Below are 14,500 nucleotides of genomic sequence, written 5' to 3'. Positions count from 1 at the left end.
AGCTTATTTCACAGTTTTGTTTCCTGATGAATAGGCTCCTGTAATTTCTTTTAGTTATTAGCTTACACTGGTTATGGGAGCAAGTAAAATTACATTGTTACGTTTCCAGACATATGCTTAACACATACTCCAATTGCACCTCCTTTATCCCTTCTAAAACAATTTCAGCAAGTCTCATTGTATTATTTTCATAGTTGCAAACTATCTGTTTTGACCATATTCATTTGCTATTGTCCACTTTGGCCCAACCTCTAAATATAATTTATTAATTGGCTGGAGATCACTATTTTATTACCTGCACTATTAAAATACTAATTGTGATACTTTGTAATTAATATTTATTAATCATTTAAAATGTAATATCTACTATAACACAATATGTAACACAACTAATGCATTATTATTTATTATTGTATTAATTTTTGGTGGACTGAGGTTTGAAGGCAAGTCCATTTGATTACTAAGCACATCTTCTACAACTTGAGCTATATTTCCATCTCCTCTTCATTATTTTCCTCCATGTTTCCAGAGGCTGATAAGTAAGCAGTTGTCTGAATGGAATAACAAGGAAGCTGCCAATGACAACCAAATTTCAAGTCCCAAATCATCTAAATTTCTGACCATACATTGCCTGATATAGCTATTTTTGAAGTTATCTGATTTTTAATTACAAAACCAAAGATTGTACAAGAAAACACTAGTAATTTAGACGTATCTCATTACTATGAAAGATGAATACTTTAGGTATAATTTAAGGTCATACATGTAGGTCACCTACATCAATGGGGATGAATCCTCATGAGTATCACAATGCATTGTTTGCCTATATGATTTCTGTTGTATTCTTATTTTTCTAGATATCATAGTCTTCTACCCTCCAGTCTATATTTTCTCAAGCTTCTTTTTGGTAGTTTCACTATAATGCTCCATTCATATCTGCACCTCTGAGACTGTGCTTCTTTCTCTGAAACACTTTCTTTACAAACCAAATTTCCCCACACAACCTTGCTACTATCTTGTGTCTATAATCATCATGAAAATGTGAGTTGCTAAGTAGCTATATCACAACATACTGACTCCAGTAATTAATATTCATATATATAACATTACATATTGTATACTCAGATAAATTTTGTTGTTCAGCATGTCCAAAACTTTCTTGTTTATAAACATACAGAATTTCTTCAGATCATTAGATTTTACTTGCTAAGGTAAATATTCTAGGCTAAACTAAATTGATATTTTTTGAGAAATAGCAGACTATTTACTGACAGCTATCGCCATTTGGTAATCCAACAAAGAGGATATAAGAATTTACAATAACTCTCCATATTTAGTAACATTTAGAATTTTCAATTACATTTTGGATGCTAGTAGTTATGCAGAGGCTGCTACTAACATTGTTTTAATGAATGGAAAATGTTGCTTAACACGTTTTATTGTACATTTTCATTTCCTCTTTGACAGTGTCTCCTTAAATTCTTCATACACTTCAAACTAGTTACCTTTTAATTGTTGAATATTGAATGTTTTGGAGGTTTGTCACTCTTTGTAGGTGTAAATGTTCTCTAATGCCTATAATTTGCCCAATTTCTACTACATGAATATTAGGGATACATTCAAATAAATGTATTATTAACAGTTATGCTTCAATACATAATGCGAGAATATGTGCTAGTCCTGTGGCTTGAACTCAGGACCTGGACACTGTCTTTGCACTTTTTCAAGTCTAGTGCTCTACCACTTGAGACACAGCACCACTTACACTAGGCAAAACTCCCATGCTATGCCACGCTCCCAGACCTAAAACACATTTTTAAAGAAGTCAAAGCTAGTGGAAAACACCTGAAATCCTAGCTACTCAGGATGCTGAGATCTAAGGATTATGGTTCAAAGCTGCCCAGGCAGGAAATTCTTACCTCCAGCTAACTACTAGAAAGCGAGAGTGGCACTGTGGCTCAAGTGGTAGAGTGCTAGTGTTGAGTAAATAAGCTCAGGCTCAGCACCCAGGTTCTGAGTTCAAGGCCCACGACCAGTGGTAAAAATTAAAGTGAAGGTGAGGGAAATTATGTTTAATATATAGCAAAATATACACTATTTCTACGGCACTTCCCTCCTTACTTATACAGCATGATTTCTATTGCTATCATTTTGTTGTACTTGAAGATCTTCCATTAATTCCAGTAGCATTTTAATGCACTTTTGTGGGTATAATTCTATTACATTTCATTCAGTAGAGAGTTTCATTAACTTTATTCCTATGGTTAATTTTCCTTGCATATAACATTTTGAGTCAAATATTGTTTTATTCATTACTTTAAAAGTATTTTGGGGGCTGGGAGATTGGCCTAGTGGTAGAGTGCTTGCCTAGTAGGCATGAACCCCTGGGTTTAATTTCTCAGTAACACATAAACAGAAAAAGCCAGAGGTGGTACTGTGGCTCAAGTAGTAGAGCCCTACTCTTGAGGAAAAGCCCAAGGATGTGCTCAGGCCTGAGTTCAAACCCCAAGACTGCAAAAAAAGAAAAGTATTTTCAAATTCAATGCAATACCCATCAATATAGCAATGTCATTCTTTAAGAAAATAGGAGAAGCAATTCAAAATTTCATATGGAATAATAAAAGACCCTGTATAGCATGAAACAAAAACCTTAGCAGAAAGAACAGTGCTGGAGGAATATCAATACCAAACGTTAGACTCTATTACAGAGCTATCGTAACCCAAAACAGCTCTGTACTGGCACAAGAATAGGCCTGTGCACCAATGGAATAGAACTGAAGACCCATGGCCACCTAATCTTTGATAAGGGAGCCAAAAAAAAATAGAATGGAAGTAAGACAGCCTCTTGAATAAAGGGGTGCTAGCAGAATTGGTTAAGCACTGAAAGAAAACTGATGTTGGATCATTATTTGTCACCCTGCACCAGGATTAATTCCAAATGGAACAAAGACCTCAATGTAAAAGCAGATACAATGAAAACTTTACAAGAATGAATAGAAAATACACTAGGTCTCCTTGGCACAGGACAACAATTTCTTAATGAAAACCCAGAAACACAACAAATGAAAGAAAGTTTGGACACATGGGACTGCATGAAACTGCAGAGCTTCTATATGGCAAAGGACATAAGTAGCAAGTTAAATAGAAAGCTCACACCGTGGGAGAAGATCTTCACTAACCATACAACAAAGGCCTCATATATAAAATATATCAACAGCTAAAAAAATTGAATCCCTCCTAAACTAATCTCCAAAGAAACAACCATCCCATTAAAAGATGGGCCAAAGATTTCAGGAGAGACTTCTCTGAAGAGGAAATAAGAATGGCCTATAGGGGCCAGGAGTTTAGCCTAGTGGTAGAGTGCTTGCCTAGCATGCATGAAGACCTACCACATACATAGAAAAAAGCCAGAAATGGTGCTGTAGCTCAAGTGGCAAAGCTCTACCCTTGAGAAAGCCTAAGGACAGCGCCCAGGCCCTGAGTTCAAGGCCCAGGACTGACAAGAAAGAAAAAAAGAAAGAAAGGAAGAAAGAAAGAAAGAAAGAAAGAAAGAAAGAAAGAAAGAAAGAAAGAAAGAAAGAAAATGAATGGCCTGTAGACACATGAAGAAATGTTCAATATCTCTGGACATAAAAGAATTGCAAATCATAACAACTTTGAGATTCCACCTTACTCCAGTTAGAATGGCCATAATCAAGAAATCTAATAACTACACATGCTGGCAGGGATGTGGCCAGGGGGATCCCTACTACACTGCTGGTGGGAGATTAAACTCTTTCAACCACTATGGAAAGCACTATGGCAGTTCCTCAAAAGACTAAACATAGAGCTCCCCGATGACTCAACAATTCCTTTCCTTGGCATTTATCCAAATGTTCAGAAACAAGGATATACTAAAGCCACTATCATAATGATGTTCATTGCAGCATTATTAACCATAGCAAAGATATGGAACCAACCCAGATGCCCCTCAGTAGATCACTGGATAACCAAGATATGGCACTTATACACAATGGAATTCTATGTTGCCATCAAAAAGAATGACATGGCCCCATTTGTAAGAAAATGGAAAGGCTTGGGAAAAAATCATATTAAGTGAAGTAAGCCAGACCCAAAGGAACATAGACTCAGTGATTTCCCTCATTTGTAATAATTAGTACAAACCTTGGACTCTCCTTGCAGAGGATCACAATAGCTCAAAACCTAGGAACAGAAGAAGGTCATACAGGACTAAATGAAAGGATCTCTAGGATATAGAAACACGAGCTTTATCTTGTGTCATTGATGTTCTTAATGTACTATGTTATTTTTCTTCTCTTTTTTTTGCCCTTTGGTTAATCTCATATTGTTACTGTATCTGGCTTTGTTACCTGGTATATTGTATATATTTGTTTATTTGAAATAGGAAAGGGAAGGGGGAACACAAGAGGAGGGGAGAGGGGAGGGAAATGGGAACAAAAACATGAGAAGGGGAATTAATGTGTGAGAAATAATGCACCTACTACCTGACGAATGTTACTGTAACCCCTGTACACATTACCCTGACAATAAAAAATAAATGAAAAAATAAAACTGACAAAAATATTTTGTCTTATGACCTTCCGTTTATGTGAAATAATCTTATGATATTCATATAATCATTATATTATATGTAATATAATGCTTCATCTGAATCATCTTAAATAAATTTTATTTTATATGTTTATGGTCATCTGATTATGTACCTGTGCTGCAAATTTTGGAGAGAGGAACTGATTTTCTTTAGGATTCATGTGACTTCTTTTATCTAAGGTTTAATTTAACTCATTTTCTTTATTCTGTTTTTAGGTAAAGTTGGAGTTCCTTTTTTTCTTGGATTCTCCCAATTGTTCCTGTCCCTTTAGACAGGAGAAAAACAAATAGGAGATTAGGAATTGAAAGGGAAAGGTTTCATTTTAGTCAGATCAGGGTTTACAATGGTCGCTGAAACACTCTCAGCTACATTGAAAGAAAAAGAGCACTTTTGAGGAATAGACAACATCTAATTTCTGTGGGAAAAAAAACCTAAATCACTTACAATTATTATTCGAAAATGAAAAATTAATTGTAAATAACTAGAAGTCAATTAAAGCAGAGTTCTGCCGGGTAATGCAAATCTTTTATAGTTTTGTTTCAGCTAACTGCCTCATTAATGATTTATAGATGTGTATACAGCTGTGGGGACCAAAGCATTATCTAATGCACTCAGAGAATAATTACATATGAAAAGAACTATGAAGCTCAAGGGAAAATTTATGAAATTACTTATTGCCCTGACTGCAACCATATTAAAATGCAGAGCATTTAGAAATAGACTGTGATATTTTACCATGTTCTACTCCTAATGTTGCCAATTTTTTAGAGAAATTGGGATTTTTTATCGATTAAAATGTTTACATACTTCTTTAATGCACAAATGTAGAAACATCAAGGCTTATCAGAGAAAGTAAGCAATTTATTATTTAGAAGACCGATTCATAAACCATTTCTTATTATGAACCTGTTATATGCAAAGAACAAAACTTTATGATAAAAAGTTATAAGTTCAAAGCAAAATGATCATGATGATGATGATGATGATGATGATGATGTTGACATACTGGAATACACATTAACCTTAAGATGAAAATTTTAGAACATCAGTTTTAACAAGTGCATAGTTAGCTTCATAAAATTACTGCTATAATCAATATTTTTTTAATTCTAGGTTTTTTTCAGCCCTCATTTTATATAATTTGTTCTAATTCCTCATCCATTACTTCTTTACAAGAATAATTTCTGAATTTTAACTGCCCAATTGGTATTACGCATCATTAATTATTTCAGGAATCTTGGTTCTAGCATTTTATGTATATAAATACAAATTTGAGCAATTAGATATTTACTGCTTAATTTAAATATATAAACTTTATATTTACAGACTTTTGTCTTCTACTTGCTCCAATGAAAGTATTATGTCAGCTGCTTTTGAGTTTTCTAGGTATACATGAACAAAATGGTAATTGATAAAAAAAACTGTGAGAAAAATTGAAGCATCACAAAATATTGGTTGTTAATATGCAGGATATCCTATAGATTCATGACAGAAAAATATAACTGCCAACAGGCCTAAGAGTCATGTCAAATACAACTAGGTCCTAGTGTTTCCTGTCAGAACTTCACTGCACCAAACTTTAACAGACACTAAAGGAACACATACCTATTATACAATATTATCTCAACAAAGTAAAAGGGAAAATGTACACAACTGCCTGGGAATATAAGAGTACCTAAACTCATTTTGTAGATTATAAAATTAAAAGTATGATTTGTATTGTTCCATTTGGGATAAACTTTTTTCTAAACATTGTGCCTAAAACCACATCAATGTGCGTTTTGTTTTTTCACAGTAAAATCATGGCTTTTATTAAAATAAAATATATGTTTAGAAAAGATAGAGGCTGAACAAGATGACCATTATATCTCTTTTGTCTATAATTTTTGTTTAGTTGGTAGATATTTTCCATTTTTTCACATTAATGCCATATTAGTTTACATCAAAAGATCTAAAAGTGATATTTCATGAAGAAATTTTAATACTTGCATATTAGTAATACAGTGGATAAGACCAAAATGAAATAATAATGAACAATAGATATAAATGCTTTCAAGGAAAACATTAAGAAATTGTTTGGCCTTTGGCTTTAAATATGACTTACAACATTATTTGCACATATAATATACGATCACTTGGAAAATTTCATATAAATTTGTTGATCAGCATTTCCACTATGAGTGCTAAATTATTTTATTTTCTCAGCTTTTGCACCTTTATGACATAACACTTCTAAAAGTACTTTTGACATTGAAGCTTTCTTAAAAATCACTCGGTCAGGGAGAAAGTGTTGTTTATTTCCAAATAAGTCTAATCTTGAAACATATAAAAGCCAATTTTCCGATTATTTGAGTTTAAAGGGAAGGAAAAATGGATTTAACATTGTATTTTTCCACTTCATAAAAGACAGCTAAAAAGAAAGATAATATGACAAAACAACCTACTAAAGGTAAAAATGACAAGGCCTATTCAACCTATACCCTTTAGAAGCATCTGTGTATTATACAACATCCTCACAATTTAGGTAATGTTACCAAGTGTGAGCAAGCAAACTATGTTGAATGCTATTAGGTTGATGGCATATGGGAAAGATAATCCAAATATTGGAGAAATATATGTAGAAAATAGGCAGTTAATAAAAATTGGGACTCAATTTTTCTGACAGAGCTTCTACCTCAGAGAGCCTGAATACCCATCAAGAGTAATTCCATAAGGATACCATCACCAAAGAGAATTCCTGTTAGAGCAATGCCTAATACAGCACGAGATTGCAGACACCACAGCATCCCCAACAGACAATTCTTAGACTAGCCATGGGATCAAGGCTGACCTTAAAACTCAGGACTCATATTGGTATAGTATCTCACTTTGTTATCTGATATATTGAACTTATTTGTATTTGGATATTTGAAATTTGATAGGGAAGGGGGGAAAACCAAGACGGGTGTGGGGTGTGGGGGGGGAGGTAAACGGGTACCAAGACATGTGAAAGGGTATCAATGTATGTGAATTAATGCACTTTCTATCTGGCAAATATCATCTAACCCTTTTACTAATTACAATAAAAATATGTTCAAAAAAAAAAAACTCAGGACTCTAAAGCTAGCAGCATACAATACCAGCCTGGGAGAACTACAGGATCCCAATATATGAAAGTTATAGTAAAAGTTACACAAAGTTAAATCATGAGAGTAGGGCTCTTTGTGATCCTGAGGAGGGTCCAACTCCTATCCCACTGTATTCAAAAGATGGGAGTTGTAGCTTGGAGCAAAAAAAAATACCAGATTATTTTCAAGCCTGATTATTTAGTTTTGATTCCATGTTGAGTTTGGAACTTATTTGGGACTGACTTGTTGCTTTTATTCTTTGTTCTTCTTTCTTTAATCATGTGCCAGTATAATTTCAAATAACTCAATTTTTTATTCTTCTAGCTTGCTATTCAAACCATTTATTATATTTTCCATTTAACATACTATACTAATCAATATCAATATTTGTTTGTTGTTTTAAATCACTTGTTGAAATTCCCTGAACATTTTCATGATACTTATTTTTGTTCTTTCTCTTTTTACCAGTCCTGGGGATTGAACTCAGGGCCTGTGTACTGTCCCTGAGCTTTCACAAGGCTTATGCTCCAGTCCTTGAGCCACAGAACCACGTTCAGCTTTTTCTGTGTAGGTGGGACCGAGGAGTCGAACCCAGGGCTTTGTGCATACTAGGCAAGCACTATACTAGTAGACCACACTCCAGGCCCTAGAAATCATTTCTAATAGAATGAATTTGGATATTTTTCTCACAGATATGGTAAATGTTCAAGGATCCTTGCTTGAGGAAATACAATTTGCCCTGATTTGAACAGTACATAAGGTATATATACAAAAACATCACATACATATGTACAATTTCAGGCATCAACTTAAAAATGCATAAAACCTTTCATGTTTTAAATTGCATTATCAAGATAGTATAATGATATCCCACAGAATGGGAGAATAAATTTTCAAATAAAAAATCAAATAAGTTTTATGTTCATAATATTAATTTTTTAAAAATAGCACTCATAGGATTCAAATTCAAGGCCTTATACTTGTTAGGCAGGAACTCTAGCATTCGACTCATTCTTCTATTTTTTGATGGGTATTTTAATTTTTTTTTTGCCAATCCTGGGCTTGAGCTCAGGGCCTGAGCACTGTCCTTGAACTTTTTCAGGACTAGAGCTCAGCATCACTTCCGGCCTTTTTCTATATATTTGATACTGAGGAATCAAACCCAGGTCTTTAGGCATGCTAGGCAAGCACTCTACCACTAGGCCAAACTCCAGGCCCCTTTTGATGCGTATTTTTGAAAGAGCTAGCCTTTAGCCTGACTGGCCTACATCATGGAACTATGCTTCCCACTACGATGGCATTTATCATCTAAGTTTGGCCCGGGTCTATGATCCTCCCAATCTTTTCCTTTTATGCAGCAAATATTACAGGCAAAAGCCACTAAACTCAGTTTATAAACAAGTGGCACGTGTCAATAAAAATATAAATACCATAATCAACATTGAGAAAACACAAGTAGACAGTTCTCACCAAAAGTCCAATAAGCATATATTATCCACCTAATTGTCTATTAACACAATTCAAATAAAATCCAGAGAATGATATCAAGTCACAAACCATAGTACAGCTATAATAATCTAGTTCTTTCCAAGTATCTCCAAATCACCTTCCTTTTACTTATTTGTTTATGTATTTTGGGGGGGGGCAGGGGAAAACCAGGTCCTGGGATTTGAACTCAGGATCTAGGAGTTATCCCTTGGAATTTTTGCTCAAGGCTAGTGTTTTACCACTTGGTGCTTAATTACATATAAAGAGTTTCATGGATTTATCAGTTTGGGCTGACTGTGAACCATGATCCTTACATCTCAGTCTCTTTTGTAGCTAGGATCACATGTGTTAACCAACATCACTTAATGCCCTATTATTTTCACAAACACAGTTGAAGCTACAGAAAATTTAGATCATTGGGCAGGAAATTTGGCCTAGTAGTAGAGTGCTTGCCTAGCATTCATGAAGGTTTGGATTTGATTCCTCTGTACCACATACATAGAAAAAGCCACAAGTTGTACTGTGGCTCAGATGGTAGAGCTCTAACCTTGAGGAAGCTCAAGGACAATGCTCCTCCTCTTAGTTCAAGCCCCAGGACTGGCAAAAAAAAATAAAAGAGAGAAAAATAAAATTCAGATCACAAGTAAGTATAGCTAGAGCCTTATGCCATTGATCATATTTACCAATAGAATATAACTATGCATGTTATTGTTGTCTATGCATGTTATTGTTGTCTTTTAGTCCTGTAAGATTATGGCTAAAACTACTATTTTTAATAGTTTTAGGTGCAATTTTTAAGTATCATTACTTTAGGCTATATTGTTAGGCTATATTACCTTGCCTTCCTTTGAATATTTTGTTGCAATTACAGATTAGCCATTTTAGTCAGTTTGGGATGCAAACTTTCAGAATTGGTCCTATGGTTAAAGAAGAACAAAGGAAAGGAAGGAATAAAAGGACTAAAACAAAGCCAACTGAAAATTGCTGCTTGAAATTAGCCATGACAGGAACATCCATGAGACTCCTATTTCCAAAAGCTGAAAGTGGAGCTGTGTCCCAAGCAGTAGAGTGCTAGCCTTCAGCAAAAAGAAACAAAATTCAGGACTGCGCCTAGGCCCTGAGTTCAAGGTCCAGGATGGGCAAAAAAAAAAAGAAACAGAATATACCCCAAATTCCTGTATTCTGGTGACTCACTGAACATCACCTACACAAATTTAATGAAAATATTTTTTTACCTAACTTCTTTAAAAGAACTAACAAACTTCAGAAACAGTTATTAATCCTATGGCAGGTAGTTAATTAGCCCAAATACTAAATGGGATTGACAATAAGTACTTCAAGCAAAATTTCTTTTGGGGATGCTTACCTGCAGAGAAACAAAAATCCAGCAATTATTTCCCTGTTAGCTATTATTATAACATAACCTTGTGTTGCTGGATGAGTGTGCACAGATTCTTAGCAAAGCTCTTCACTCCCATCAGGATTTACTGAGAGCTGCTGGGAATGTGTTTAAGAAAAGGGTTTTAAGTTAAAACTCTCCAAAGTATTTTCCCAATTTGCATGGAAAGATTAAACAAAAGGAAGAGATTTTTGAGTAATAGAGTTGGGAGTTAAGATCAGAACACAGAAGACTGTACATGTCTACATAGATTGTAAAATGGTACATATGCAAGACAGATAAGTTTATAGGACAGTATTTTCACACTTGTTTCTTGGTAACAGTATTGGATGGAAAGAAGAAAAATATATACTTCTATTGGTCCTTATCCCTGATGGTCGGGTGAATAGAATACAATTTTAATATTATGTATTTCATGTATGCCTTTAACAACTATTTTCTTTATCAGGTTAAGAAAATTCACTTCTCTGAAATGCATTAAAATTTTTTGTTTATAAAAATGTTTCAGTCTTTGTCAAATAATTTTTGTGACACGGTCATGTGTCGGGGTCCTTCATCCCCGGTTCCTCTCGACTAGTAGGAGGGATGGGGAAAAACACGCCCTGACCAGGACCAGCCACAAGAGGAGAGGGCCCACTGTCCTCCTGCACTCAGCCTTCCTTCCTGGAAGCACGAACAGAGAAGCCAAGCAGCTTCATCAAGGCATGAAAATCTCTCACTCCAAAAACGGCCCCCTCCGCTGAGAAAGTTCCTCCAGCTAATATACCCTCACTCTAGGTCCCAGTAGAGAGTGATAAACAATAACACAATTGTAACCAATGGTAATCAAGTCTTGGGTCCTGCCTCTTGCGCCTTGCCTTGTTTCACCATTACTCAGCCCCCAACAGTCATGTAGGTTTGTTCCTTAAATCTATCAGCTGAAATGTGTTATGTAGTACTGACTGACTTTCATATGTTGAACCAAACTTCTGTCATTGCAACAATTCTCAACTGGTCACACTGTCTTCCTATCTATCTCTGTTAGATGTTCTATTAATATTTTATTGAGAATATTTGTATTCATAATACAATAATATATATTTTGATTTTTCTTATGACATTTTTGTTTCATTTTATGATACAGAAAAATTGGCTTCATGGAATTAAATAAAAAGATTTTTCCATCTTTGCTGTTGGCTGGAAGTTATGTAGGGAGTATTAGTATTAATGCTTCTTTAAATGTCACAATTTATCAATGAAGCTCTTTAAGGATGTGTTTTCATTTTATGAAATCCAAATATTTTAAATTTCAATTTGTTTACTTCTTAGAGATACATTTGAATTTCTACTTCCCTATAGTCCTGTTTATAAAAACATGTCATTGAAAAAGCATTCTACCCACTTGATTCATTAATTGGCCTGCTATTTGTTCATAATATTCTTTTATAATTCTCTTTTGTTTAAGTCTTTAAGTCATGTGTTTCTTTGGTACTGATTTTATTTTATTTATTTTTTTTATTTTATTTTTTTATTGTAATTAGTAAAAGGGTTACATGATATTTGCCAGATAGAAGGTGCATTAATTCACATACATTGATACCCTTTCACATGTCTTGGTACCAGTTTCCCTCCCCCCCCACACCCCCCACCCGTCTTGGTTTTCCCCCCTTCCCTATCAAATTTCAAATATCCAAATACAAATAAGTTCAATATATCAGATAACAAAGTGAGATACTATACTAATATGAGATAACCATGGGACAGCAAAGGAGATGAGAGACAACATAGTACATTAAGGACAACAATCATTCATTATATGGCTTTTGTTTCACTATCCTGGAGGTCCTTTCAATTAGCTTCACATTATATGTCCTTATGTATCAAGATTTTGCTCTATTGCAAATCTCTGCTAGTAGAGCCCAAGGTTTCTACTGATTATGACGAATGAGGGAAACCATTGAGCCTAAGTTCCTTTGAGTCTGGCTTACTTCACTTAATATGATTTTTTCTAAGTCTTTCCATTTCCTAACAAATGGGGCGATGTCATTCTTTCTGACAGCAGCATAGAATTCCATTGTGTACAAATACCACAACTTGTTGATCCACTCATCAACTGAGGGACATCTAGGTTGGTTCCATATCTTTGCTATGGTGAATAGTGCTGCAATGAACATTGTTGTGCTAGTGGGTTTAGTATGTAATTGTTTCTGGGTGGTTGGGTAAATGCCAAGTAGTGGAATTGCTGGGTCATAGGGGAGTTTTATGTTTAGCCTTTTGAGGCACTGCCACACTGCTTTCCATAGTGGTTGAATGAGTTTGCACTCCCACCAACAGTGTAGTAGTGATCCCTCCTGGCCACATCCCCTCCAGCATCTGTTGTCATTCGTTTTCCTGATCCTGGCCATTCTACCTGGAGTGAGGTGGAATCTTAGACTTGTTTTGATTTGCATTTCTTTTATGACCAGAGATGTTGAGCATTTCTTCATGTGTCTATAGGCCATTTTTGTTTCTTCTTCAGAGAAGACTCTAAGTCTTTGGCCCATTTTTTAATGGGATGGTTGTTATTTTGGAGGTTAGTTTTGGAGTGATTCAATTTTTTGAGTTGTTGATATATTTTAAATATGAGGCCTTTGTCCATTGTTTGGTTGGTGAAGATCTTCTCCCACTCTGTAGGCTTCCTGATTAGTTTAGTTGCTATGTCCTTTGCCATGCAAAAGCTCTGCAGTTTAATGCAGTCCCACTTATCCAGCCTTTCTCTGATTTGTTGTGATTTTTGGTCCTTATTAAGAAAGTTTCGACCCGTGCCAAGGAGGCCTAGTGTATCTCCTATTCCTTCCTGTAGAGTTTTCAGTGTGTCAGCTTTTACCTCCAGGTCTTTGATCCATTTGGAGTTAATTCTAGTGCAAGGTGACAAAGAAGGATCCAGCTTTAGTTTTCTGCAGGTGCTTAACCAGTTCTGCCAGCACAACTTGTTGAAGAGGCTGTCTTTCTTCCATTCTATTTTTTTGGCTCCCTTGTCAAAGATTAGGTGGCCATAGGTCTGTGGTTTAATATCTGGGTCCTCAGTTCTATTCCATTGGTCTTCAGGCCTGTTCCTGTGCCAGTACCAAGCTGTTTTGAGAATTATAGCTCTGTAATAGAGTCTAAAGTTTGGAATTGTATTTTTACTATACAGGGTCTTTTATTATTCCATATGAAATTTTGGATTGCCTCTTCTATTTCTTTAAAGAATGACATTGGTATGTTGATGGGTATTGCATTGAATTTGTAGATAGCTCTTGGCAAGATTGTCATTTTCACAATGTTGATTCTTCCAATCCAGGAGCATGGGAGGTTTTTCCATTTCCTTAGTTCTGCTTTAATTTCCTTTTTTAGGGTTTTAAAGTTTTCGTCAAAAAGGTCCTTTACATTCTTAGTTAAGCTAATTCGTAGGTACTTTATTTTCTTTGAGGCTATTGTGAAAGGAGTTTCTTTCCTGATTATTGCCTCGTTCCTCTCACTGTTGGCATAAAGGAAGGCAGTTGATTTTTGAAGGTTGATTTTATAGCCTGCTACTCTTCCAAAGCTTTGGATCAGCTGAAGGAGCTTGGGAGTAGAGTCTATAGGATTCTTTAAATACAGAATCATGTCATCTGCAAAGAGGGATAGTTTTATTTCCTCTTTCCCTACTTGGATCCCCTTTATGCTTGCTTCTTGCCTTATTGTGAAAAACATCTTATGACCAGAAGAAGGACACGTAAGCCTTTCTCTAGCCAAAAAGGAAAATTCCACTACTGCCCAGAATAAACCCCCAGCCTTATTTGAATTAACCAATCCCTACACTGTAACCATGCTTCTGCTTCTGTAACCACGCTTCAGCTACCCATAAATACTCCCCTCTCCCCAGCCTCGGCGCGCAAGTCTTCTAGGAGACTT

Source organism: Megascapheus bottae, chromosome X (assembly GCF_031878675.1).
Source record: "Megascapheus bottae isolate mThoBot1 chromosome X, mThoBot2.hap1, whole genome shotgun sequence".
NCBI lineage: Eukaryota > Metazoa > Chordata > Mammalia > Rodentia > Geomyidae > Megascapheus > Megascapheus bottae.
The sequence above is the reverse complement of the archived record's forward strand: the minus strand, read 5'-3'. Positions refer to the sequence as shown.